General features: G+C 42.9%; 1 long non-coding RNA gene across 1 annotated transcript; it reads left to right on the plus strand.

Annotated features, from left to right (window-relative positions):
- Nucleotides 1-9,989: 9,989 nt before the first annotated feature.
- LOC309517891 lies at nucleotides 9,990-10,380 on the plus strand. Its single transcript, XR_014213329.1, has 2 exons — nucleotides 9,990-10,118; nucleotides 10,317-10,380. It is a non-coding gene; the product is annotated as an uncharacterized lncRNA (long non-coding RNA).
- Nucleotides 10,381-21,906: the final 11,526 nt, after the last annotated feature.

Consider the following 21,906-nt stretch of genomic DNA (forward strand, 5'->3'; position numbering starts at 1 on the left):
TATATTTTGACACAGCGACGAGGGGCAGGGGTGTCTGTGCCACTTTAAAGTAAGTATAATGGATTTCCATCACTGTTTATGCATCAAGGGTACAGAAACAGGGAGGTGGAAGTTCACGGCCCATGTCTGAAGCCCCTAAAATCGTTCGTGACAGAGAACAACAAAGCATAGCTGAGTTAGAGGGACTTTGAAATGATTTATGCTATGCAGCAACACTGTGAAAAGAACAAAACCGCCCCACTAAGCCTTCTTAGGGCATGTCCAAACTTCCGCTTGTGCAGTGTCTAGACAGCATAGGTCAAGCAGTTTCCCACTTTTCCCGCACTTTCGCGGCAAAGGTCCAAGCTGTGTGCCCCTTGCCCTTTCCAAAGGAAAACCCACTCTCTCCTGATATAGTGGAACAAATGGCAATCCAGGGAACAGTGCGAAGTCTGCCTGCGCCCAAGCCACTGTGTCTCTCCCAGGAGAGACGTGTGGCTCGGGCCCATTGCAGGCCCATTGAGTGCCGCCCAGCATTTTGTCACCCCCCTCAGAGGTGACACCCGGGGTGAACCACCCCTACCACACCTCCTTCCTCCGCCCCAGGTGTTTCCATGCACCCTGGCTTATGTCACGGTGTCCTGTTGCGCCAGAAGTGGCTTAGTCATGCTGGCCACATGACCTGGAAAGCTGTCTGTGGACAAACGCCAGCTCCCTCAGCCTGAAAAGCAAGATGAGCACCACAACCCCATAGTTGCCTTTGACTGGACTTAACCATCCAAGGGTCCTTTACCTTTTACCTTTACCTGGAGGATAATAAATGAGACCTATTGTGTAGACTTATTGTTAGAAAATCATTCTTCTACCTTCTTAGACTTGGAGTTCACCTGCAACTACAACCTAAAACATAGTAGCTCCTTAACAATAGTAATACATGGCCATCTTTCTGCTTTTGTCTGTAGGCTATGAGATGAAGGAGGGGGGAGGTTTCCTATACCTTTAAAGCTGTAAAGAACTGAGAATTTTGGAAACTGCAGGTTGTCATACAGGGTTGAAAAAGGGTGTACCTTCTGAAATTCCTTCTTTAGCATACGTATTGAATTTAGAATTGCTAATGAAGTTCTTCAGAATCAGCCTCAGAAAATTACTTTGGGAGTTAACAAAAGCCTACCTCAAATGAGAGGTGAGCATGTAGAGTCCCTGAATATTCCTGAGGATTAAATAAAACTCTGATCTAGAGAAGAAAGGATCTACAGCCCTGGTGAAGGAGACAAAGCTTGTTTGAAAAGTACAGGATGCCCTAAATATATTTTGAGATGTACAATACCACAGGTGTCTCGGAAAATATTAATGAATAATGTAAGAAAGCCTCGCCTGACACTGATTGACAGAGTTAAGGTCAAGAAGACATTTTGCACACACATATACATGATAGTTATATGCCTTGGGAGCATTCAGTACAAATATGCCCTTTCAGAAGCTCATTGACATAGGTTATAACTTGCGTAAATTTGTCAGACTAACCATTGGCTATAATGTAGTTATGCTTAGAGTTTCCAATATGCACATGCTGAAATATTGGATGATTCATTGACATGCCTAACTCACCTCTTTCTTTTTGAAGATGAGTTATAGAACGAGCAGAAAATTAGAAGAGGTCTTTTTCTATTTTTACAATACTACTAATAATGTGGCATGAAAGGTTGTTAGTAGTTTTCTCAATGAAATAAAGCTAATTAATTATCATAGAAGTCGAAGACTGTCTGTTTCAGTTGGTATGGTTGAGGTTGGACTGTGGGTGGCAGAGACTTCTGCAACTCCCATGTCACAAGCAGGTCATTAATTGATGATCATGAAATGAAAGGTACTCAGAATCTCTGCTGGGATGGAGGACATATTAAAATAGTCTGCACTTTGATACTTTGGGGTCTGGTTAGTTTTCAGTTTGTGCTCGGGGAGGTTCAAACGACTTGGCAGCTCTCCTTTTGAGGAAATGGTTGATTTTTTTGGAATTATGCATGTTCAAATGGCAGAAAACATGAAATAAGTCTCAACAAAAATGGCTTAGAGTCCATTTGAGAGTCAGTTCCATGGTGGCGTTGATAGGGATGGGTGAATCAGTCTAACTTCCCTCTGTGTCAATTCCACAGGTGTTCATTCATAACAGCCAGGGTGGTATAGTGGCATGGGACCTGGGAGGCCAGGGTTCAAATTGTCGGGATTTCCGCTCGGCCAAGCTGATAAAGCTCATTTTCTTCCCCCGAGTCTTCAGAATCGCCTCCTGACCTGTTTAACGACCTGAGCCTTTGATAAGGCTCCAAGGCACATTCTTCAGCTGAGTTTCCAGCACAGGAAAGAGACGAGAGTTTTGAGCTACATTGTAAAGAGTTTTATTTCTAAGCTACGCAGTCAGAAAAGACATCCTCTCTCTATGAAAGCAGAGAGCAACTGAAACAAAGGAACAGAGAAACCAGTACGTCACATCCGTCTCCCTTCTCACGTGAGACTTCCAATAGCCTGGAATCCCTGGAATGTAAACAGAGTCCTGTGACTCTAAGCAGCTGCTCAGTGATAAGAACAGAAACTATCACAAATCCCCATTTCGCCATGAAGATCACTGGATGAGACCTTGGGGCCAGACACTGCTTCTTGGCCCAAACTACTTCACTGGGTTGTCGTCGGGATTAAATGAGGAAGGGGGGGAACCATGCATGTCCCACTGAGCTCTTAAAGAGAAAGGTGAGGTACAAATGCAATGAATAAATCCCAATATAAAATTGTGATTCTTTTTAAATACACAACGTGTATATTTAAATAATTTTTAAATTCATATTACAGTGTTATTTTTAACACAAAATATGCCTTTCTAAAGGTAGCCCATCCTAACATCCGCATTTAAATGCATTTTAGCATGTGTTTTGTATCTCGAAATTCGGAGGAGCGTGAAATCTGAAAGGTAATTAAATTCCAATCTGCACTTTAGTCCCAGAGCCACAAATCAATTCAATCTGCATTGGAATCCACAGGAATAAATTTATTCAAGCATCCCTTAGTGGCAAAGAAAGGGTGGAAAGGAAGTCTTATTTTTCTGCCAGTGTTGCACCATCCAAAGCAGATTCCCTTAGAATCACCCAGAGCCTGTTGTGTCTGGCGAGGGCACTTCTTCAATGTAGTCATTTGCACGTTCTCCAACTTGAACACCCTTTTTATGACTGAATCTTGGAAGCTCCTCAGAAGCTCCTATTGCATTTTCTTCAGCAAATTACAGTTCATTTCACACAATGAAGAACATTTAAAAAGAGTCCAGCATGTCAGCTCCCCCTTTTAGGAGGAGCTGCTTTGCGGACAGGATTTTGGGTCCTCACAGTGACCCAGGAGTGGGCGGGGGTATGCCGCCCACATCAGCAGGATCCCCGGCCGCATCACACCCAGCCAGCCAATCGGGCTGGCCTGGGGGCGTGGCTACGCCTGTTTTAATCATCCTCCTTTTGCCTCCATTTGTTGGATCTCCCAGCCCGCCCACCCTCTTTTCTTGTGTGAATTGACTATGGCCTTGCTATGACTTAGGTCGGTTGTCGGGGCCGGGTAGGAATTTTTCCACTTGGCAAAATTGGCACTATCCATTTGGTTTTTGCCTGCCTAGTAGCAATCGTCACAACTTTGTAAGGTTAGGCATTGGGTAAGCCTTATTATGGGAGGGGAAGTTGTTCCTCCACCTGCCCCTCCATGTTAAGGGTATCCTGTTAAAGGGATCTGAGGGTGTGGTTCCTGTCCGAAGCCGGGCGTGGGCTAGGGCCATGCCACGACCCCAAAGGTGACCCTGGGGGTGCTCAATTGATGTACATCATAGGACTCCCCCTATCAGTGGTTGACCCTTAAGAGACTTCCAGAAGTCGGGCAGGAGTCAGGATATAGTGTTGCTTCACCCAATTGCCAAAGCCAAACTGCTCACATCTGTAACCAATAAAGTCATCCCATTAACCCAATATACTTGTGTTTGTGTATTTCGGAGGGAGCTAGGGGTCTGGGGCCTCGCCACGCAATCTGTTTTAACAACCAGGATGCCTGCAGGAAGCCACATAAGCAGGCCATGAGTGCAACAGCAATCTTCACACTCCTGTTCCCTAGATGCTAGCATTCAGAAGCATATTAAAACATCTGAAGAACATTAAGAGCATCTGAAGAAGGCTAAAATATGCAGCAAATATATGTCAAGAACACTGAAGAGGGTTTCTGGAGTTCTCTTCTACCACATCTTAGAATGTATGTATAACTCCATCTCTACATTCCTGAGCTTTGCTATGCGTCTCATGGATACAATGGCAAAGCTGAGACATCCACCAGGAATCCCTCTCTGTACCTTTCCTGTTCCCACGTGGTACACAGATACTGTCTTTAAGAAAGCACATCATACCTGTTATCAGCGACATAGGGCACAGATTTTGTTAGTTTTCCATACTGGATCTAATGACATTTCAGGGAAATGTTGCTTTACGATACAACGGAAGATACTTGTGGTTGAACAGAGCTGAGTATAATTTATTCTGAGAATATCCCAAATTCTCCATTGCAGATTGCACCGAACTTTCTAGTACACTTTAAAGTAATATGCTAGGATTTGTTAATGATAACATAATACAATCTGCATTTAGTCTCCCCTTAAAACCAGGGCTTTTTTTCAGCTGGTACTCACTAGGACTCAGTTCCAGCACCTCTCAGGTGGGTGCCATTGCCATTCTAAGACAACAAGGGATGCATTCAGGATGAGTTCTGGCGCCTCTTTTTCTATAAAGATAGTACAACTTAAAACCATGGATGCCATTCAACTAAGTTATACTCAGAGAAGATGTATTGAAATCAATTTATTGTAAGCCACCCTGTGATCTATGGATGAAGGGCAGTATAGAAATGTTTAATCATCATCATCCTCTAACATAGCCATGCTCATTAATTTCAATGAGTCTACTCTGAGTAAAATGTAGTTGAGTAACACCTCATGTAAAACTATTTTAAATCTTGGAATACTGTATAACTCTCATGTCAATAATGCCAATGGTCCTATACATGTTTCAAACAAGGGACATGGGTGGCGCTGTGGTCTAAACCACCAACATCTTGGACTTGTCGATTGTAGGGTGGCAGTTCATGACAAGTGCACTCTGGCACTTTTCATAGTGTTCTGTATGCCAGTAACGGTTTAGTCATGCTAGCCATATGACCTGGAAACCTGTCTGCAGACAAGCACTAGCTCCCTTGGCCTGAAAGCAGAGATGAGCGCCGCATCTCACAGTCAAATTAACCATCCAGCGGTCCTTTCCCTTTGCCTACCTGTTACAAACAGTTGAGCAGCCTATTAATATTTTTTACTATACTGTCAATATTTTAAAAATTTGAATTTTGATTATTGACACTATAGCATGTGGATGATCAAATGTTGCTTTTATATGATTTAATGTATTGTTCCTACTCTCAATTTTTTCTAAAAGGCAATGCATATGTCTATTCTCTACCCAATCAAAAGCTTTCTCCAGATCAGGAAAGGCAAAGACAGATTTCAGTTTCCTATACAGGCATTCATTTACTAAATTGAGAGAGTGTTGAGAGAGAAAAATATATCCAGTAATACAGTGTTTTTCAACCACTGTTCCACGGCACACTAGTGTGCCGCGAGATGTTGCCTGGTGTGCCGCGAGATGTTGCCTGGAGGGAGGCGGGCGAGTTGGGCGGCGAGAGGCAGGGCGGCGGCGGCGAGGAGAGGCCGCCCAGCGCGGGGCTCTCGCCGTCTGCCTGCCTGGCTGCCTGCGAGCTCGGCGGGCAGCGCCTCCGCCCACAGCGCCCGCCTCGCGGCTCTCATTCCCTGCCCCTGCCAAAGCTCACCCAGCCAAGCCGCGCTCTCCTTCCTGCCTCGCTTTGCTGCCTCCTCCCCCCCCACCCCCAAAGCTTGGAGGTTCCCCGGCAAGGGGGAGGAAAAAAATTTGAAACTTAGACTTTCGTGCGTCCCTCCCAGCGTGACGCTGCGCACTGACGTCACGGGGCTGTAATGGTGGTGTGCCTCGAGATTTTTTTCATCAAACAAGTGTGCCTTTGCCCAAAAAAGGTTGGGAAACACTGCAGTAATAGAACCTGTCTGATCAGGATGCAGGTATTTAAAAAACAATGCTGTTTCAATCTTTTTATATATTGAAGGTCAAAGCTGATCATCCTGGTTCAACAAAGATTTAGGGCAATATGATGCAGCCAATTTAGGACCTTCTCTTTATTGTATATCAATGATAATTTTGCATCTTTCAATGATTCTGGTAGGTCAAATGATGCTCTCCATTCATTAAAAAGATAGGCAGAGCAATTCTGTGCGTATTGTAGGACAGGGAGGGAGGGAGGGAGGAATCCACAGATGGAGCAACCTTTGCTCACAAATCCTTGCTGTTTTGCTGTGGTTGGTTGGGGGCCGATTTCATCCAGCGCATTGTACAGTGGGACCTTGGTTCTCAAACTTCATCTGTTCCAGAAGTCAGTTCCAAAACCAAAGCGTTCCAAAACCAAGGTGTGCTTTCACACAGAAAGTAATGCAGAATGGATTGATCCGTTCCAGACTTTTAAAAACAACCCCTAAAATAGCATTTTAACATGAATTTTACTATCTAAGGAGACCATTGATCTATAAAATGAAAGCAATAATCAATGTAAAAGGTAACAGTAAAGGGACCCCTGACCATTAGGTCCAGTTGTGAACGACTCAGGGGTTGTGGCGCTCATCTTTCTTTATTGGCCGAGGGAACCGGCGTACAGCTTCCAGGTCATGTGGCCAGCATGACTAAGCCGCTTCTGAGCAGCGCACGGAAACACCGCTTACCTTCCCGCCGGAGCGGTACCTATTTATCTACTTGCACTTTGACGTGCTTTCGAATGGCTAGGTTGGCAGGAGAATAATCAATGTACTGTACTATAAAAAAGACGGTATTGTAGATGATAAAAATTAAAATTATTATTTTTTCCTTACCTGCACTGATGATGGTCATTGCTTGGCTTTTATCCATTTCCGCAGTCACACAACCAATCGATCAGTAGCTAAACTGGGTTCCACACAGTCACAAAAACAAATTAGCCAAAAAAGCCACAAAAACGCAAAAACGCAAAAAATAAATAGCAAAAACAAAAGTGTCAAACTGAATCCATTCTGGAAGTCCGTTTGACTTGCAAAATGTTCAAAAACCAAGGCACAGCTTCTGATTGGTGCAGGCGCCCTGGAAACAATAGCCGACATTTGCCTTCTGAAAAACGTTCAAAAACCAGAACACTTACTGTAGAACACTACCACTGTACAGAACACTACCACTGTAGTTAGTTCTTTAGGTATGCCAGTGAAATAGCATGGCTTTGGAAGCACCTGACCTCAAAAGATACTGTCTCAATGTGTTGGTGGAGCTTTCCGTATAGTGGGGAACCTCCAGGGCAGTGTCTTCACACTGAAAGAAACCCCTCTCCACTTGTGTGGCTTCCTCAGGCCCTTATTGCCATTTAATAGGAATGCTCCCTTTAAAAAGGGATGTTTATTATTATTTAAAAAAATAGGTTTTTATATCATAGTTCTATATCATCGAAAGCTAGTGTTTTATTTTGGTTTCAGTCTTCTGGTTTGCAGACGTTATTGGATAGCTATAGGAGCAAATAGTATATGCCTGTCTTCCTTGCTAAACAAGGGAGTTTGAACGTTACCTGGAAAAATCAGTAAAGTAGATAATACTATCTTCTTTGGGTTTTTCAGATTGATATGGAAGACCTGAAATGGCTCTCAGATCTATCAATGATTTCCTTATAATTATTGATAGTTTCTGTTGTTGTTCAGGCAAAATGAGCGGCATAAACTACTGCGCAAAATTCTAAAATGCTGGATTTGTCTCTTTTATTTTCTTGTTTCAGTCAAAATCCGGTGATAAATAAAGGGTATGTGCATGTCCCAAGGAAATGTCACTATCCATGCCAAAGCTCTTTGAGCAGCCCTTGAAATTTATGTGGTGTTTTGCCCGGGGAGGAACTCCCTAAATTAATTTACCTCATGTGAAAATCCAGTGGCAAGTGTGGTATGAAGAGAGCTGATTTGTTTTTAAATCCCAAAGAATGTATCAGCGTTTCATTCCTCTTGATTTGACTCATTATACTGAAAGGATTGACTCAGACACCAAGGACTAGCCATGGGCTCTCTGCCTAGCATCTGTGACAACTAACATTTACCAGTAATGACACTGTTCAAAAATCAATAGATGATGTTCCAGCTGTGACCAATACAACTTTAATTGGAACCTGAAGGCAGGGGAGCAGGAAACATGCCACTATGAAAACTATGTTGCCGTTAACTATTTAATTGTCATCCCCTTTCAGGTACACACGGACCCTCACCAGCTTTGACAGATTGTACCTGTGCTGTGTATTTAACAAAATGGCTAGCCTGCAAGCAGAGTCTGTATGAGGACATCAAGTGGTAGAGTTAATTATAGTGAGTGGGAAGAATCAAGTTTTAACCACCACAGTTTTTTATTAAAAAAAGGAAAGGAAGCGAGAGAAAAAGGCCAGATGTTTGTTTAAAAAAATAGAGTTGAACTGAAAATCCTGCAAGTGATGCAGAATTTCATAGAATTGTAGAGTTGGGAGGGACTTCAAGAATCATCTACAGTGGTACCTCTAGCTGCGAACGGGATCCGTTCCGGAGCCCCGTCCGCATCTAGAAGCAAACGTAACCTGTGTCCGCGCGTCTGCGCGTGCGCGTGTCACATTTCGGCGCTTCTGCGCATGCACGTGACATCATTTTGAGCGTCTGCGCATGCGCAAGAGGCGAAACTCAGAAGTAACATGCTCCGTTACTTCCGGGTTGCCGCGGAGCACAACTTGGATGCGCTCATCCCGAAGCACATTCAACCCGAGGTATGACTGTAGTACAATGCCCTGCAATGCAAGAATCTCAACTGAAGCGTCCATGACTGACAGCCCATCCAACCTCTGCTTGAAAACCTCCATGGAAGGACAGACTGCCACCTCTTGTGGGAGTCCATTCTACTGTCGAACAGCTCTTGCTGTCAGAAAGTTCTTCCTGATGTTTAGTCAATGTGCAAATAAGCAACTTCCTTGAATACTTTTATTAGTTGCATCAAAACTTTTAAAAAATATTCTCCCTAGATCCTCTGAGGAGGACCCTCTATTCAGAATTTGAATTCCATTTAGTTGCAAGCCTCTGGCACTCTATTTTTAAAGATGGTCCCAAAGTCTTGGTACTCCTAGTAAAACACCTTTTCTAATCACCTCCACAATGCAAGAAGGTGCCCATTAGTATCTATCTTGCTGCTCAAGGATCAATGGCTAATTACTTAAGATTATATCACCATATTCTTAATTACTGTATTGATTTTTCTGAAGGGTACTTAATAAGAAATATAAATGTTTATGTTAGCTAAATAATGCTGTTTGCACTCCCACCAAGGCCTGGGACTTCTTGATGCCAGCTTCTAATAATTGCAAACATTAATCTGCCTTGTCTACAGAATTGCTTTTGTAATCAGATTTATTTTAGAGATCTCGGGGGGGGGGAGTGGAGGAGGTAGCAAGACAATACATTGGTGTCCAATTCTTTTTTTAAAAAAAATGCAATTAGCCTTGTTTGTTCTGATTGTGTTGAGTATATTAGCTTTCACTGAATGTTCCATAACTAAATTTATTAATTTGGGCAGGGTGGGCAGGGTAGGAGGCACCATGGGATTTCAGGGGTGGATGGAGATGGGACTTGGAGCCAGGATACAATCTAACAGTAGAGAATGCATCCAGGACATAACCTAGAGGAGACTAAAACCACAGCATTTCAGCTGATGGACATTGAGTTCTCTCTGCTGGATCAGCTTCAAGGCTGAGTTCCCTGTGTGGAATTCAAGGACACACCAGTCCCTGAAGGAAGCAGCTTTGCAGTTCCGGTGTCCAAGGCAGGCCAAGCCCCTTGTGCTGTGGTTTCCAGGTCCTGGACCCTGAGAATTAATATGAGAAGGATGCAGTTCAATTTCTTAACAAGCCAATCTTACATGTAAGCAAATACAAACACTGTAGAAAATATGCTCTGGATCAGTGCTCATATGATACTGTAGTCAGTGATCTACAGCGTTCATATTTGCTTACATGTAAGATTGACTTGTTAAGAAACTGAATTGCATCCTTCTCATATTAATTCTTACAAGTCTGGCCAATGAAGAATTGAACGAAACAGATTGGTTATCCGGAAACTCTGTTCCGGCGATATTTGGTGACAGATTATGTATATATTGAACTTTTGAATTATTCTACCATGACTGGTGAAGAAGATTTAGAGACTTTGGTTGTAATTTCTGAACATTTGTATTAGTCTATAAATAGTGTTTAGTGCCACTGTTATCGGTCACTGTGTTGTGTTATATTGTTCAGATTCCTAGTCCTTTGACACTTCTGATGGGGAGGAACCAGTGTTCTAGTTCCATGAACATTACTGAGGTCAGTACTCATACTAGTGGAAGCCAGTGGTCTGCTCTCTGTGGCTTATGTGAACAGCTGCTGAGATCAGTAAATTCACAGCTTATCTGTCACCTTCCTATGAGGGAAAAGGGATAAGAAAGCCCAACCTGTAGCTTAAATGAATGTTCTTCCCATAAATTCTCTGTCAATGAGAATGTTCAGTGTTGATGATTAAATCCCTCATATACTCAAATATATGCTGGTCCTGATGGTATGTGATCAACATCTCCCATTTGATTTCACTGACAATATTTAATAGCTGACATGTAATGGTATGAACCGGTCACCAGAGTCAACTTCTACCTGTATCTTTGGGAAGCAACAAAATCTGATTCAGAACGGCTCTATGCCTTTCCAACTGGACTCATAATTAAGATCTGGGAATGACAAAGATCTTTCTCTCCTTCACACTCACTATAATGAAGAAATCTAAAAGTAGTTATAACTTTTTTTCACCATTTCCTTGAAATGGGTGGAATTTGCAGGCCTCAGAGCCCTTTGGAGTGGATTAAATCTGTCAAATTGTAGGCAGATACATCCCTGCAGGATATATCATGCAGGGCACAATTCAAATTTTATTTTCTGCCACATTTAGATGCAGTTAGCAGGCTTAGTTACCCCTTCTGATGGGACATAGTTTTTAATGTTTACTTTAAAACACCCCTCACTCCAATCACTGTGACGAAAATGCCCTGGAAAACTATGGTTAAAACCTAGCTCTACCCATTAAAATGAAAAACTACCTCTCCACTCCACTCTGGTTCAAACTCAGTAAGTTTCCCTCATCAGATTGCTTTGACTTTTAATTGTAACAATAATACTGCAATTGTTTCTTTTAAAATGCAGCATTTTTTTTTTGGGGGGGAGGGAGGGTTATCCAAATTCACAAAGCAAATTGGGGCTTCTGAGAGTCCCTGGCCCAATATGCCTTGGTGCATTTGAAATTTCCTTTTCACAATGTTGATGGCAAATGTGTGAATGCTTTTTGTTAGCATTAGCTAAAAATAACACCTAAACTGGTGCATAACCATTTCCTATTATAACACCTCCTGAAATTCTCTCCTTAGAGCAACATGTTCAGTACAACTTTTGTCATTTTCCCTGTTCTTAGGTAAGTGTTTCCTTCAAATGGTGGCCTTCCCATGCCAAGCAAACTATTTGTATTTGCTAAAACAATGTGTCAGACTGAGGAACCCATTAGGCCATGAATTTTGCTTCCAATTGATATAGCTTGAGTTGACAGCTTCACCCAACAGGATTTAGGGGGCAAAAAATTCATTTAATATCGTGGCTGTCTATAAAATGTGCCCTCAGTAAAATGTATCATCCGCAGTGAAACCAGGTTTTCTCCATTTTTACAGTTTCATATGAGGAACTGATAAGATTTGTTCGGTTAATGGAATCTTTACCTTTCTGTTAGTTTATCTTTGACATACACGCTGAAAGCCTTATCTTTATTGATGTCATAATTCTTCTACCAGAATACCCTTCCCTAAGCAAAGGTGAATAGAGAAGTCTTGGACAAAATCAAGACAACTCTTTGTTTGTCTACTTTGATTGCAGGCCTTATTGTTACTTCTTGTGGCTGCCCATTTAAACGATTCATTGGAGACTTCTCTGCAGTAGATTTCTAATGGATCCTATTTTCCACAGATTTTTTCCCAGCTAATTCTGGGCTGCAGTTACAGGCTCCTTCCGAAGGCAGCAATCAAAGCCGATTTGATGCTTTCGACAAAGCTGCCTTTCTTGTGTGGTTTTTATGCATTGTCAAGCGTATATTTACTGGGAGCTAAATCAGTCTGCTCTACATGAATATAACATTTCACATATCTGTGCTCACTGTCAAACTCCAAAAGAAGTGTCAACAAGGCCCAAAGAGGTACAATCTTTTTTATTTAAATATTAATTAATCACCTGCCTGAAAACACACACGGCAACATTCAAGCAACGTAGAATCAGAAAAACTACATAGCTCAAAAATACATAATGAAAGAAGAGGAGGAGGAGGAGGAGGAGGAGGAGGAGGAGGAGTTTGGACTTGATATCCCACCTTTCACTCCCCTTCAGGAGTCTCAAAGCAGCTAACAATCTCCTTTCCCTTCCTTCTCCCACAAAAAAACACTCTGTGAGGTGTGTGAGGCTGAGAGACTTCAAAGAAGTGTGACTAGCCCAAGGTCACCCAGCAGATGCATGTGGAGCAGTGGGGAAGCAAACTCAGTTCACCAGATTACGAGTCAACCATTCTTAACCACTACAGCATGGTGGCTCCCTCTTGGATCAGACGAAAAGTCCATCTAGTCCATTATTCTGTTTCCAATGACAGCCAAACAAACAATAAAACCACAGTATCCATAAAACAGGGGGCAGCAAACCTTTTTTGCCACATGATGAGTAGACCACACACCAGTAATGTGGTTGTGGGTTGTGGAGTACATATGTGTAGACCTACACATACTTTTAAAGTCTCTCCTTGCTGGGGTGGAGAAGATCGGACCCACTCCCTACCCCTGCATGCTGAGAAAAGGGAAAAAATGCTTTGAAAGTAGAAATCGCATTGGCAACTAGGGTTGCCATATTTTGGAGAGCAAAAATGCCTCGAGGTTTTTTTTTATAAAAGGTGTACCTAAATATCTTTTTTAACTAATTATACACACTATCCCAAAAAGTCTTCACCTTGTCACACAACCACCACATATGTAGGAAATTTCCCTCTTTTACAGTGCATTTCCAACACTTCTTATTTTTCATTTTGTACATCTTTTGTACAAATTTTTCATTTTCTACATGCTACTACTAGAGCTTTGTGGGGGTAGCCGTGCAACCCAACAAAGAGAAACTGGCAGGGTGGTTTGTTCCTGGTAGTGAAATGGGACACACAACCCCAAGCTGATTGACAGGCTGGGAGGAGCATGACATACATGATGCTCACCCCCCAGGCAACAGATTTCAGCAGGGGAGGGGATGAGCAGAACTTTGGTGGGAGGGTGAGCTGGCTTGCGCACCCACACCAGGCTTCGTGAAAAGATTACAAACATTTAGAAGGCACAGGAAAATGAAGGGTTTTTTAAACTTAATGCCTAAAAGCCCAACTGGAAGTGATGGTAAATGCATCTTGAGCAATGCCTTGTAATTTCAGACCATAATAATAGCAGGCACATGTTTAGCATAAAATCAATTCTTACATATTTATTTTGGCAATTTGTATAACGCTTAATCACAGTCGCCTCTCATTTCTGCAGTCAAATAGCAAGTACTGAAATCACAATCACTTTAGAGAGTGGAGTTGGAATATAAATAGGGCTTGGGGAACTACAGAGGCAGTAAGAAGAAGGGAAAGAAAGAGAAAAGCTGAGTGGGGATGCTTCCGCTGGTGAAAGAGTCTTTTTCTTCAGAGGAAGGTCTGTGTGGAGGTAGTCTCAAGGTCGCTCTGTGGTGGGGATCTGTGGGACAGCAAATCCCTGAAGGTTCTTGTGCATTATGAGGCTTTCTGGTGGCAGAGAACACAAAGCTGTATAAAAGCGTGAAAATAATAAAGTTGGAAGGAAATGGGAACACACAATAGAAGAGGGTGTTGGAAAGGGAGGCAAGCTGGGACTGTGATGCTCCACTGGGTAAGGAAACCCCCTTCTCAGAAAGACTGCATAAATTAGCACTGGACTGGTGCTTGGAAGTCATTTCTGAGAACTTATTTTTGAGTTTGCATTGAACCGCATCCGTTGCTTACCGCTGAGTCTGTTTCTGCTTACTGACATGCTGAACTGTTTTTTTATATGATTCCATTGATGAAAGTGCTGTTTTCATTTGTGATTATTTTTTATTGCAAACCGCTGTGGTTTCAGCTTTGCTCCTGGAAAAGATGCATATAAATATTAAACTAAATCAAATATTAAGAGATGGATCCGTAACAACTGGTAAAATATAACAACACCTTTGCATTTTGCTCCAATTACATGATCTTGGTGGCCATTAGAATGACACTGTCTGTTACGATATAGAAGCAATGCGGCCACGAGCTGCTAGCTTGAAAGCAAAACATAATGGGAATGTTGGGACTGTTCCGTGGGAAACAGAGGGACAGTCTATTCACAGTGCGAAGCACCGGAATTAGCTCAGAGTGTAATATGAGCTGTACAGGAAGTACAGGAGGAGTTTGTCTCTCGGCTGTTGGAGTTTGAAGAGAGCAGACGTGTTTTCTGTAACGCTGCAAAGACAGAAATAAAGGCATGTAAATACGTTTCTGTCTATCTCTTTCCCCTGCCCGGGGGGGGGGGCAGGAAAGAGGGTGTGTGTTCTTCTCATGCTGAGAAGGATCGCCTATCACGACCTAGCCTGTATCCTGCCGGGGAATGCAGACAGGGAGGTCAACCGGAGATCAAGCCGGGTGCCTGGAGAGTGGCCAGTTTCTCCTGATAAAGGCTTGATTCCCAACACTGTCTTAATCTTGTTTTTCCAATAACTCACTGTAAAAATGTAATTGGCAGCAACCATATCATTCTGTGGTTTTCTAGCTTGCTAAAACTTTGTTTTAGCTTCATTGCTTACAAAACAGGAAGTGCAGGTGGAATAGAAATGGTTGCCATTGTTGGTCTAGTGATGATCCCATTTTCCTGCAGACCACAGCACTCCTTTGCCACATCACTTGGAGGAAAAAGCAGGCTTGCTAGTGAGTTTGGTTAAATAGCCAGTAGCGATTCCAGGTCCCCATTTGAGTATAGCTGAATGGTACACATGATGGCAAAGAGAATGCATGTTACATTTACGCTTTACATGTTTGGTGTGTGTGTTTAACACCTTTTTGATAAATGTAAATTTTAATTTGTGAAGGGGTCCACACCTATGCCATGCAAATATCTTGCACAGAGCAGAGTCTGGCTGGATGTAGAGAAGTAGCCTGGATAGCTCTGTTGGCAATAGCATGGTACTGATAACACCAAGGTTGCAAGTTCGGTCCCCGTAAGGGACAGCTGCATATTCCTGTGTTGCAGGAGGTTGGACTAGATCAGTGGTGGCCAAACTTGGCCCTCCAGCTGTTTGGGGACTACAGGTCCCATCATCCCTAGCTAACAGGACCAGTGGTCAGGGATGATGGGAATTGTAGTCCCAAAACAGCTGGAGGGCCAAGTTTGGCCATCACTGGTCTAGATGAACTTCAGGGTCCCTTCCAACAACATGATTCTATGTGTGTGAGTGGTAGGAGGCGCCAGCTGGGGACCCCACCCCCCGGAACCCCCAGGGGTAGAAGGTTCAGAGAAAGGGGATTGGTGGTGGGATGGAGGGAGAAGAGGGAGCAGACTGGGAGGAGGAGTCAGAAGTTGAAGAGGGGACAGGGTTTAGTGAGCAGGAAGAGGCGGACGCAGAGAGCAGTCTAGACTCAGAGGCAGGAGAGGAGGGGGCCAGGAGACAGAAATGAGGCAGGCTGCTGAAAAATCCAGAGAGTCTCTCCCTCTGGCTGTGACCAGCTCCCCTCCTCCTAGTCTCCCAGAACACACAGAAAGATGCAGAGGGTGGAACAACAAGAGGCAAGACGATGGAGCCTTAGGCTACTGGGGAAGGAACTGGGGCAGGATCCCTAGAGAGTTGAGGAAAGTTGAGGACCTTCAGTATTCAGTGCACCTGCCTAAATGGGGCAAGACCTACTGGAAAGAGTGGCTGTGATCACTAGGCCTCCCTCCACTGTTTTGATTTCTTTGAATAAAGAATTAATTTCACTGGCACCTGTTGTTTTATTGCTGGCCTTCCCCTGACAGCTAGCAATAAAGATGAGAAAGGTGTGGAAATCATGATGGGGTTCCCCCCCACCCCGCTTTGCTTATGCAGCTATTAAATTGAGATTGGATTGGGATATGACAGTGAAATGTATCTTCTCTTAAATCCATGGGAAGCAAAATACAAGTTTCTTTGGAGGTGGTGCTTGACTCCTGAGAAGAATAGTACATGCCAAACAAATATTTTCAAAGCTTAGAATTGCTGCAGTTCCAAAGATTCTTCATTTATGGTGGAAATGTATGAAACCAAAATGTTCTTAGGAAGTTGTTACGGAGTGGTTATAATCTTGGGTGTGTGTGTGTGTGTGTGTGTGTGTGTGTGTGTGTTAAACAGTCTTTGGGTCCTTCAAAAATAAATGTGAGAAGACACCTGGCATTTTCTTAGACACAACTTTCAAAGCAAATTTGCTGGTGAAAGCAGAAACTCTGTGGCCTAGATATGAAAAGAACAAAAGTATCCCACCCATTGCAGAACAGCTAAGAAAAATGTTGGACTGCAGAAATGGAAAAGAATCAAATAACTGAAATTATATAAAGGTGAGATGAAGACTTTTATCATAGGACTTAGCAGGGAAATGGCAGCAATTTGTAATTAATAAGATATACTGTATTTTCCGCTCTATAGGACGCACCCAACCATAGGACGCACCTTGTTTTAGAGGGGGAGAACAAGAAAAAAAAATCTCCCTCTCTCTGCTCAGCGCCCCTTCAGCGAAGCGGCAGGAGAAATGGAGCCCCTTCCATTTCTCCTCCCACTTCGCGGAAGGGGCGCCGCACAGCTCTCCCTCTCTGCTGAAGCCAGGAGAGTCTTGCTCTCCCGGCTTCAGCAAAAGGAACCCGAAGCCTTTGGAACACAGCATGAGGTCCCTCTGCGCTTCGGAGGCTTCGCATTGCTATCGCTGAAGCCAAGGAGCCTGCATTCGCTCCATAGGACACACACACATTTCCCCTTAATTTTTGGAGGGGAAAAAGTGTGTCCTATAGAGCAAAAAATACGGTATATTATAACAGCATCTTACAGAATTACCTTTTTTCATAGTTTATCTCAGTAATTTTTGTTCTTTTTTCTTTTAAAACAAAGTAAATATAAAATAATTTAAAAAATCATAACAACAAAAATTTTACTTGAAAATTCTTGATTCTATAGATGATTCCCTGAAGGTACTATATACCCATTCTAAGAACTCATATGCTCTGTAAATAGTATAATGAAAAGGAGCCTCAGTACACTTTCCCCTACGTTTTATTACTAGGAGTAAAATAATAATAATTTAACAAAACTATAATAATTTCGGGCCTTTTGCTACATTTTTATGTGATTTGATAAAGTGTTTTCGAATTCATTTTAGGCTACCGCTGAACATGCATGAATCACTTTGATAACATTAAATTTATTTGGACATTCCTTTGGACAGGTATTTAAACTTAATGTCCCTTGATTAATCTGCTAAGGCACATTTTAGATTAGATAGTATCTTAGGTGTCATGGGTAAGAAATGCCATTGCTTTTTCTTTTACATTATGTGCAGACTAGAACCGTGCAAAATTACTAATAAGAAATTAATTTGCTCTATCCAAAACCTGTTTCTAGAGAGAGAAGAGGATTCAGTAGGGTAGTCCTCTATGCAGTTACTCTGGAGATAGGTAGGTGGAGAGCAAAATACATAATATACTACACTTGCCCAGCCACAAGGGAAAAACACAGCACTAAAAAGCACAGAACTGAGAAATAACAGCGGCCACACCCCTGGGAGCCAGGGCAATGATAAAGCTAGTCAGTGCTTTTTTCTAAAAAATAAAATAAAATAATGTTTAGGGGTACTCTCATTTTAACTCAAGAAAATTACCATTTTATAGTTCAAATCGGGGAAAATAAAATACAGTAAATAGACAAATCCTTCCAACTTAGCAGTTCAAAAGCATGTCAAAGTGCAAGTAGATAAATAGGTACCACTCCGGCGGGAAGGTAAACGGCGTTTCCGTGCGCTGCTCTGGTTCGCCAGAAGCGGCTTAGTCATGCTGGCCACATGACCCGGAAGCTGTACGCCGGCTCCCTCGGCCAATAAAGCGAGATGAGCGCCGCAACCCCAGAGTCGGACAAGACTGGACCTAATGGTCAGGGGTCCCTTTACCTTTTTTAAATGGACAAAAGTACAAAGATTCACAAAATGTTTAGGGGTATGCGTACCCCTGTGTCCCCCCAGAAAAAAAGCACAGAGGCTTGTTCATCCTGACACTCACTGAAATTCTAAAGCATCCTTCGACAGAGACAGAAAACCAGAAGTCTCTATTGAAAGGGAAGAAACTTTCAAGAATTTGAAGGACAGGTTTTAGTATGACACTCATTCCGATACAAGTTGCAAAACAAAACAAAACAAAACAGGGGGAAGAAAATTTATTTGTTTGTTTGTTTGTTTGTTTGTTAATACAGTGATACCTCGGGTTAAGTACTTAATTCGTTCCAGAGGTCCATTCTTAACCTGAAACTGTTCTTAACCTGAAGCACCACTTTAGTTAATGGGGCTTCCCACTGCCGCCGCACCGCCGGAGCATGATTTCTGTTCTCATCCTGAAGCAAAGTTCTTAACCCGAGGTACTATTTCTGGGGTAGCAGAGTCTGTAACCTGAAGCATATGTAACCTGAAGTGTATGTAACCCGAGGTACCACTGTACTCCGCCTTTTCCCCTGACAGGACTCAAGGCAGCATACAGCTAAAGATAAGAACCACTAAACACATTTTTAAAAAATCATTAAATAACAATTAAATATTGATAGACTTAAAACTATAAACATGCACAGTATACATTATATTGAAACTATATAAATAATTACAATAAAAATAGCACAGCACCTGCCCGTTCATTAAAAGAATTCAGTTCCCAAAAGCCTGTTGGAACAAAGGGTCGTCACCTGTCAGCAAAAGGACAACAAGGAGGGAGAAAGTCTTGCTTGTCTAGGAAAGGAGTTCCAAAATCTGGGAGCAGCCACCAAGAAGGTCCTCTCACACCAAGAGTGCTCCTTATACCCAGCCCTAGTTACCCCCTTCTCTTGACTTTAAGGCTTCCTTTTTACAGACACACTTCACTCATCCTTCAGACATGGCCCCAAATAGCTGACTTGCTTATGGAAAATGGAGCCATCAGGTTCACTATAGGATAATGATGTTATGTTCAAATCTATAATATTGGTATTTCTCCACCGGAGGAATTTTCAGCACATGAAAAATCTGACCCACCCCCGCAACACAATTTCTCTGCAACAGACTTTTGTTTGTATTCTCTTGTGAAATCAAGGTGTCTTTTCATGTCAGACCCATTTTTACTATACATCCAACCAATCTGTCCTTGACACATGCTAAACCAAGCATGTTCTTTTGCCTTGTACTGACTAATAGGAGATGTTATACTATACAGTAAAAGGATCTTCTGGCATTTATTTTCCCTTCTACCGACTCCTGTAGTTTCACAGCTCATTTCCAATTTGTAGCTACAAGTTTTGAGGGTTTCTTTAATAATAAAAAAACCCCAGAAGGTTGAAGCATGCTGAAACTCCGAGAACTTGCATTTTAAAACTCAGTATTTTCAACTTACTTTGAGTCCTCTGTCATTTCAAATACTGTAACTCACAAGACAAGGTGGGATAAAACTAAAAAGCCACAGGTTTGATCCAAAATGTTTGAGCTCGGCCTTGCAGCCCACCGTACGCGCAGAAAAATGTGCTGTGCCAATTATGAATCAGCCCTGGGATTTGGGTAGCACCCAATGTTCTTTAGCTTTTGATATTCATTTTAAAAGTATCTCACTGGATACAGCTGAACAGATTGGTAAGAAACTGCTTACCTTGCCTCACCTTCATGTTGCTTTACAGCTGCTGCTGCTGCTGCTGCTGCTGCTGTTGCTGCTGCATGTCATTTTTATGTCATCTTTTCAACATGCCAGAAAAAGTGCCAAATATGAGGTGGGAAAGAAGGTGAAGTGAGATAAACAAGTTTCATCTCAGCCCTTTCAGGAATCATCATCTTTGGTCCTGGAATGATCATGAGGTGGGATGAAGATGACCTTGGGCTGCAGCTTTGGAGGGAAGTGGCAAATTCAGTTCATGACTTACACTCACTTTGTGCAAAGGCACCTGGGTAAAAATGGGTGTAGCGCCCCCAAAGGACCCAAAACTAAAGGCCAAGCAAAATTGGGTGTCAAGAGGAAGAAAGGGGAGATCTGTGGAGCTGGGAGAGAGCAAAAACCCAACAAGAGTGGCAGAAGGGAAGCCAGGAATAAAAAGACAAGGAAGAACAAAGGGGAAAAAATTCATCCCAATATGGTGTTCCTGCCTCTTCTCCTTTGCGTGTCGAGGTCCCCAAGCCACCCCCCAATAATTCACACATCACACATCAATTTTGGTTTGGGTTTTTGGCACGATTTTGGCCACAACTTTATTTAAATACACACAAGTGAGTGGTTGCTTAGGCATTGGTTCCGACTATCTGTCCTTGCCCAGGGACAGAACTGACCTCCAGATTCCAGCGAAAGCCTGTGAGGGAAACAACTTTTGGGGAGAAAGTGAAGCTGGGCCTCAGTCCCTCACTTCTCACCCTCATGCTCCTGGTGGCTTGCACACCCCAAGTCCGATGCCAGGGACAAGGACGAAAAGAATGTCAAGCCCCTGGATTCCCTTAACGGAATTTCCTTTCTGCACCACCATTGGAGGGGTAGGCACTTACCCCTCTACCAATCAATTTGAACCAATGCCTAACTGCCAACTTTACAAGCTGTGATGATTTGCTACGCAGTAGGCAAAACCAAATGGCACCAGCCAATCAGCCAAATGGACAAAATTCCTACCAGGCCCCTGTCTCAAAGCAGACGACCCCATGACAGGCATAGCAAGGTCAAACGAACAACCCCCCCCCCAATATAGGGAGGGTGGGCGGGTGATCCGGTGCAAGCAGCCAACTTTGGGCGTCCAATATTTAAAACCTCTGACCCCTCCTTCAAAATTGGCAACAAGCAATTCTCCCCATCGACCCAATTAACCAATTCACTGCCTGGGTCACTCCGCAAATCCGTCCAGCAACACTGGGGTGGCTTGTATCCCCCACCGCAACACGTGCTCTCTGCTAGGGAGAACACGTTTTGCCGTACCTGGAGCAACCGGCAACACAACCTGCAGTGGAGCTGGCAGGAAATAGGACTGTGTGTGCGTGTCTCAGCCCCCAAGGTGTATTCTCTAAAGTATTTAACTTCCTGCTAGTGGAGAGATAGGCAGAGACAACTCATATCATGGATCACGCTCCTCCCTACAGAGAAGGAACTTGTCATGGTAAGTACCAACATCCGCATTTATGCATAATGTTTCTCATTGCACCAGGAAGAAGACTCAAGACAACCAAATGTGGCTAAATAGGTTCAATTTATTAAAATATAACAACTTGAGGATGTGTACAACAAACTGGTTAGTCAGATTCAACCAATATAACCAAATCAAACAAGTCCAGGCAGGTGTTTGATTGTTAGGATATTTCCGTTCCACCTTAAAAGGGAGCAGGATGTTTGTGTCACAGCCTGTGTATCTCCTGTTCACAGGATGTTTATGTTATCTACTGCTTTCGTTTTCTCTCTCTGCCGGAGACACTGACACAGG

This window comes from Podarcis vaucheri (genome assembly GCF_965113315.1).
Source record: "Podarcis vaucheri genome assembly, chromosome: 13".
Taxonomy (NCBI): domain Eukaryota; kingdom Metazoa; phylum Chordata; class Lepidosauria; order Squamata; family Lacertidae; genus Podarcis; species Podarcis vaucheri.